General features: G+C 42.1%; 1 pseudogene; it reads right to left on the bottom strand.

Annotated features, from left to right (window-relative positions):
* LOC102262861 overlaps positions 1–1,898 on the bottom strand; it is a 146,102-nt pseudogene extending 144,204 nt beyond the window's left edge.
* Positions 1,899–7,720: the final 5,822 nt, after the last annotated feature.

Below are 7,720 nucleotides of genomic sequence, written 5' to 3' on the forward strand. Positions count from 1 at the left end.
ATTAGCAATGTACAATCATTGGGTGTGAAGCCCCTCAAGTCCAGCCCTCTCTGTTATGAGGACCTTGAGAGTTATAGCCATTTGACAGAAGGTACAAACTAGTAATAAATGGGAGAACTCACCCTTGGGCTTTCTGACCCTCAGCACAATAATTTTTTCTCAATTACCTCTCATCTCTTACTGCACCACTATCATATAAATTGACATTTAATAAAATGGCATTCACATTTTTGTTTGACTTGACACAAGTGACACAGTTATGATGATTTTTATGCAACTTAATAGTCACCTCTCTCAGTTGCAGTATATTAGGAACTGAGTAGACATTGCAACTTTGACAATTCTGGCAGAGCGTTGCCACTGAAGAAAGCAAGACAGAAGGTACAATAGACAAACATTCCAATTTGTCTTCTGTCATCATTCTCATCTCTCCTATAGGGGAAAGAGAATGTTAGAAAGCTAACAGTATCTTTCATACTTTGGATCACTGTTGGGGGGCGGGGAGGGAGGAGGATCCAAAGTTCTTGCCTACAGGATTTGAATTGAGGAAGGAAATAGTTAGAGAAAGCACATTGAAGAATCTAGAACATCTCAGTTATTGAAAAAACCATTTTGATGTAGAATACATAACTGAAATAGAGAATGGACTAACTCCTGCTCATATTTCCTTGATAAACTTAGCCACATGCAATTCACACATGTTTCTCTTTTGATCTTAGAGGGTGTGTGGCACACAACTTTCCTTAGTATTTAATAATCTCCTTTTGTTACAAGCAACAAAAACAAAACAAAACAAACCCTCATGCTCCTTAGCCTAAAAAAGGAGGGCATTTTGTGCACATCACTGCTGGAGAGGAGGCCAAAATTGGGCCTCATGACAACTGAATACAGGGACCCAACCACTGTCCGGGTATTTCTTTCTCTTTCTCTTCATTTCTTGTCTCCACTTTCCTCTGATTATTAGTTTCATTCTCTGCTGTCACCTATGATAGTTCTTTCTCCACACAGCCAGGGATATGTGTTTGCCAGCAACTCCGTGATTACATTCTTTTAGCCTTGCAAAAGGGAGACAAGAAAACTCTCTACCAATTTAACTCAGGTAGACAAATCTTCCAGAAAGATTTTGTTTGCCCTGGCTTGGATCATGTGGCTGCTTTGAACCAGTCACTAGCCTTGCAAAAGGAAGACAAGAAAACTCTCTACCAATTTAAGTCAGGTAGACAAATCTTCCAGAAAGATTTTGTTTGTCCTGGCTTGGATCATGTGGCTGCTTTGAACCAGTCACTATAGACCAAAGGCTTGAAGAACTCTACTCTTCCTAATTTTGGCCATGTGTTTATATCTGCTGCCAGATTATTTACCAGAATAAATGAGAGTAGCAAAGACCTGACCACTTTAAGAATCCTAAGCATAGCAACTATCTTAATTTTCACCTAATAATAACTAATAGCCAACACTTACTGGATGCTTACCATGCTACTACCAACAGTCTAAGGGCTTTACATTTATTAACTATTTTCATTCTCATGAGGTGAGCTCTATTATTACTTCCACACTAGAAGAAACTGAAACTCACTGGGGTTAAATAATTTCCCCAGGTCACACAGCTAAGTGGCAAAGTCCTAGCAGCTTGGCCCAGGACATATTCTTTAATTCGTACAGTGTATTTTTACATCCTGAAGGCCTACTGGCAAACTTTTGCCCACATCTACAGAGATCCTTCCTTTATTATCTTTGGTACTTAGCAATATTTTCTCATTTAAAGCCAACTTCTTCACTTTAATTAACTCGTTATCACCTTTTGCTTCTTCGTGAATTTGTTCAGTAATTATTCCCTTTTTTCCAGTATCTTTGAATGCATTTTCTAAATCATCTTCCTTAATTTTAGCAACAGCCATAATCTCTTACTTTTATCATTCAGGTTTTTTATATTTTATTACTATTATTTTTTTAATCCTCACCTGAGGACATGCTTAGAGAGAGGAAGGAAGAGAGAGAAAAACATAGATTTTAGAAAGATTGATTGGTTGCCTTCCATACATGCCCTGACCAGGAATCAAACTCCAAACCCAAGTATGTGCCTTGACCAGGAATCAAATTGGCAACCCTTCAGTACATGGGACAGTGCACCAACCAACTGAGCCACTCTGGCCGGGTTCATTCAAGTTTTTCAAAGCATTGTATTTTACTCAGTGCCTCTGTTTCATTACTCCTTCCCATTCCCTGGAAACCACCACATCTGGCATCTGCCCTATCCTCACTCCCTCCTATACACACTATTCCAGTGAAGTGGTTTCATCAGTGATTTCACTACCATTGAGTTCCCCAAGGGTAAATCCAATGGATTAGCCTGGATTTTACCTCGGTACCACCAAACATTCTTACTTCCTCACTTTATAAGCTCAATGTCCCTCATACCCCTAAGAATATTCCTTCTCATTGTTTTTTGAACATCCTTCTTCAGCCACTCCTTGAATGATACACTTCTCCAGGGGCCTGTAGTTTGCTCCTCTGTTTTCTTGCTCTGTGATTGCTCCTTAGGAATTGTCTCACACAGACCTATGAGTCTAACTTCCATCTCTATGCTGGGAACTCCCATTTATGGGTCCAGTGCTGGCTCTTCTCCCTGAATTCTAGATCCATATATCTGATTTCTCCAAATATCTTCACCTGGACCTTATCTTATAAGTCATATGGATCCAATGAATAGCTTTAACCAGAATAGAAGTAGGATCATATTTTTTATTTTATAAAAAAGAAAAATACTCAAGAAGCGACATAAAGCTTGAGTTGGGATTCTTAGTAAGATTATTTAAGAAGATATTGAAATAGTGCCAAGATAAGGAAATATTGAATTAGGACACATTGAATGGAGAAAAAAGATATGAGATATTTCAGACAAAATTGACTAAATTTGGCAATTGACTGATTGTAGGTACAAGAGAGGAGTGCTTCAGAGTGACTTCTAGATTCCTGACTTAGATACTTAAACAATGATGCCATTAAACAAGATTGGAATACAGGAGGATGAACAATCTCTGTAAGGGAAAAATAATAAATGCACTTCTAAGACCCTGTGTCTACCCTCTGCTCTCTTTTCTGCTCACCATTCTAAACATACTTATATTTACTTTAGCTTAATTAACTGACTCCAGGTTCATCCCCACAGCTGCTGGATAGAGACAACAAAACCCCTTTAACAAAGCTGAAATGAAAACATTTTAAGAAAAGCAAAATGAGAGGGAAAAAAGAACTGCTACTCCAGAAGGAATTCTCTAGATGAAAGTAAACTGCCTGGTCCCAGAGTAAATGAATTTTAGCTACTCAAACAAGATTGGAATACAGGTGGATGATCAATCTCTATAAGGGAAAAATAATAAATGCAGTTCTAAGACCCTGTGTCTACCCTCTGCTATCTTTCTGCTCACCATTCTAAACATATTTATATTTACTTTAGCTTAATTAACTGGCTCCAGGTTCATCCCTACAGCTTCTGGATAGAGACAACAAAACCCTTTTAACAAAGCTGAAATGAAAACATTTAAAGAAAAGCAAAATGAGAGGGGAAAAAGAGCTGCTACTACAGAAGGAATTCTCTAGATTAAAGCAAACTGCCTGGTCCCAGAGTAAATGAATTTTAGCTACTTGCTCACTTGTATCTCTCTGATACAAAAGCATCTCTTCCCTGTTTGCCAACCCCCGAGCCCCCTGCATTGACTTTAATCATTGACCTTTGTTCCCTCTTGCTCACTAAACTCCCTTTTCAGTAACTGCTTGTTCTTCAAGAAGCAATTCTTGGTACCATCAATTCACTTGTATCTCTATGATACAAAAGCATCTCTTCCCTGTTGCCACCCCCTTAGCCCCCTGCATAGACTTTAATTATTGACCTTTGTTCCCTCTTGCTCTAAACTCCCTTTTCAGTATCTGCTTGTTCTTCAAGAAGCAATTCTTGGTACCATCAATCTATTGTGGATACTGTTAATCACTTGAGTGCTTTATGCTGAGGGGTATAGTCTTTATTCCTTTTTATCTATTCTCTACAGAATTCATTCCCATAGCTGGTACTAGATCAGCTCCCAGCCCCAAACTGAAACTTTAAATTTTGTATTGCACAGATACAAAGAAGTTGGAGCCAAATGTTTCTTGTCTTAGGTTAATAATCCCTCTATAAATCACCTATGTGTATTGCAATGATGTTCTAAACCTGGCTAATGTGAGCATTGTTATCACAACACGAATGCCCTAGAAAACCAGGCATAGCTAGTGCTTCATATGTATGAGAAAGACATTATATGTTGAAATATTGAACAAACTCCTTCTGGCTTTACAAAGTATATGATGAGCCATTCTTTGGCTTTTAATTTTGTCACAGGCATGCAACAAAGAAACAGGTTTGGAAACAAGAATAAATCTTAACTCTACACAAAAGCCTAGTCCACTAGAATTCCACCAAGGAGAACCATCCCATGCAATTTCCCTGTGCAATAGCCCATTGTTTTATATGATGAAATTATTCTGCTGTTCTCAAATGCACATATCTGAGAGCAGGGCACACTGTCTAAGAAACATGCATTGGCCTTCTGAGTTTACTCATTCTAAATGCAGATTCATCCTCAGGGTTTGGCTGATGATGATGTTGAAACTACATTGTAAAATGGAGGTGAGGTGGAGGAGTCTCATGACGCAGGGCACTAGCAAGTAGGGAAGAAGAATACCACACCACTAACAATACTACAAAAATCCTACAGATGTGTGAGAGTGGGCATAAAATTTCATATTTATCTATCTATACATTTGATTGATACACCCCTGCCACACCATTTACTAAGTCTGAATTTCATTTGTTGCTTTCTCCCTTTTAAGGACATTTTAATTTGATGTAAGCTTGGCAGAAATATTTGGGAGCTAGAAGACTATACAATTGATCTTCACAGGCTCTCAAATCTCCCAATGAAAATAAAACATCTATAATAATAAAAGGTTAATATGCAAAGGGTCATGATGCCCTCACGCCAAAACGATCAATCAGCAGGAGGCTGCGTGTGCAGCAGGCTCAGGTGGGCAGCAGGCTCAGGTGGGTAGGGCTGCATGCATGGTGAGGCTGGGGGACATGAGGCTGTGTCCCCCACCCGGTGCGGCTTGATGGGGGACGTGAGTCTGCGTCCCCTGTCTGGTGCTGGCTGGGGGACAGGGCAAATAGCAATATTAAAATATTTCCTCTAATTAATTCCCTTTTAATGTGCATGAATTTAGTGCACTGGGCCACTAATAATTTAGTATCTTTCGAAGGAATGCACTACTAAATTATTGTTATAGATCTTTAGGTGCGAGCCCCCAAAAATAAAAATAAAAATTACTCTCCTGAGTAAAATATTTTTAAAATTTCTTGCTTGAAAAGTATTTTATGTTTGACTTTGGGTGGTGGGCACACAAGACAATATAGAGATGATGTATCATAGAATTATAGACTTGAAACCTATGTAATTTTATTAACCAATATTACTCCAATGAATGTAATTAAAAGGAAAACAATTTGAAAAAATGAACTCTAATTAATATTTATCTTAAAACTAGAGGCCCATTGCACGAAGATTCGTGCAATAGGCCTTCTTTCCCCTGGCTGCCAGCACCAGTTTTCCTCTGGCACCCGGGACCCAGACCTTCACTCTGGCCATTGCCTTCCATCTTCACTCTGGACACAATCTTCGCTGAGGCTGGAGCCTTCAGTCTTTGCTTCCGGCGGGATTCAGTCTCCCGCCAGAGCTGCTCCTGTAGCTCCTTCTGACCCCACCCTCCCGCTCATAGCTTGATCGCTGCTTTGCCTGCTGACCTCGCCAACGGGCTCCTGGGTTCCAGGGGGCCGCCTTTCCTGCAGCCCGGCTTTCCAATCACGATCACGATCACGGCCACAGGCAAGGTGGCTCCTGGGTCCCAGGGTGCTGCCTTGCCTGCTGCCTGGCTTTCCCGCGGCTCCTGGGATTGCACATGGGGGCCTGGATGGCAGCTCCCAGTGTCCCGCCCTGCCTGCAGTATGCAAATTAGCCTCCATCTTTGTTGGCGGTTAATTTGTATATCGTGCTGATTAGCCAATGGGAGGCGTAGCAAAGGTATGGTCAATTACCATGTTTGTCTATTATTAGATAGGATAAGAGTAAATGATTACTAGTTTCTCAACTTTGAAGTGAAAACAATTGATATCTAGTGTAAAAATGAGCCCAAACAGTGCCTCCTTCATGTCTATGTTGCTACTTTTAGCAAATGTGAAAAAACACTTCACCGGGTTCAAATCACAGCTCATTTATTAAAATTTCTATTGAAACCACACCCATAAAAAGTGTTAGTTGGAATCCCATAGCTCCTGAGCATGTCTCCAAGACTGTTTAAAGATTTATAATGCCCTGAGAGATTGAGGTCTATATATGAAATCTTAATTCCTGCTCTGAGCCTTACAGATGTTATCCAAGAACTAATGGTGTTAGTGCAAACATACCCTAAAGGGTCAGACTTGCTAATGCACATTTAATTTTTGCCATGGATGACCATCTCCCCTGAGAAAACTATCCAATCATAAAAGTAACAAAGATTTGCAGCAAGGGTATGACACTGAATATAGAATAAGTGGAGAAGGAGATAGCTAGGTTTTGATCAAAGTCTTTAACAAAATCCCTTTACCACTGGGATTTTGCTTAACTAAAGCTCATCACTTTTAATCTGGAGAAATGCAGGAGGCCCAGAGGCCCAAATAAGAGAAAGTTATGTGGCTAACATGCTGAATACATCTCTAAAAGGAGAGATGTCATTACTTAGGAGGTAAATTCTCTGAGAAGTTAGTGCTCACCTAAGTTCTGATGTCTTATAAAGAAATCAACATTATCGTTTATACTAGAGGCCCAGTGTACGAAATTTGTGCATGGAGGGGGAGGAGTGTTCCCCAGCCTGGCCTGTGCCCTCTCACAATCCAGGACCCCTCAGGTAGGGTCCCTAGGCCTGGTGGCGACCAGGGCCTATCAGGGCTTTAATTCCCCCAGCTGCCAGCAGCTGGCCCCACCCCCATTGCTGCCACTGCTTGCCATCTGTGCAGCGCTGCCCCCCCCCCCCCCACCATCAGTCCCCTCCCTCTATGGGTGACAGGCATGGGTGCAATCGCTTGGCTAGCCTGGGCCTCCCTCTGTGGGGCAATCGCTGGCCAGCTCTGCACACCTGCCACAGTGTCGCTGGCTGGTGACCTGGGCCTCCCTCTGTGGGGTGATCATGGGGCAATGTCAGGCCCCCCAACAAATCACATCACACCTGCCTTGGCTGGCCTGGCGCCAATGCGTGTCATAGCATGGTCATCTGGAAGGTTGTCTGGATGGTCATTCTGCTGTTCAGTCATTCGGTTGATTTGCATGTTACGCTTTTATTATTATAGACTAGGGGTCCGGTGCATGAAATTAGTGCACGGGGCGGGGGGTGTCTCTCAGCTCGGTCTGCACCCTCTCCAATCTGGGATCCCTCTCGCAATCCAGGACCACTGGCTCCTAACTGCTTGCCTGCCTACCATCTTGCTTGATCGCCACCTAACCACTCCCCTGTCAGCCTGATGGCCCCCAACTGCCCTCCCCTGCTGGCCTCATGGCCCCAAACTTCCCTCCCCTGCCGGCCTCATGGGCCCCAACTCCCCGCCCCGCAGGCCTTCTTGCCTCCAACTGCCCCCCCTTGGTGGCCTGATCGCCCC

Source organism: Myotis brandtii, unplaced genomic scaffold (assembly GCF_000412655.1).
Source record: "Myotis brandtii unplaced genomic scaffold, ASM41265v1 scaffold1494, whole genome shotgun sequence".
Lineage (NCBI taxonomy): Eukaryota > Metazoa > Chordata > Mammalia > Chiroptera > Vespertilionidae > Myotis > Myotis brandtii.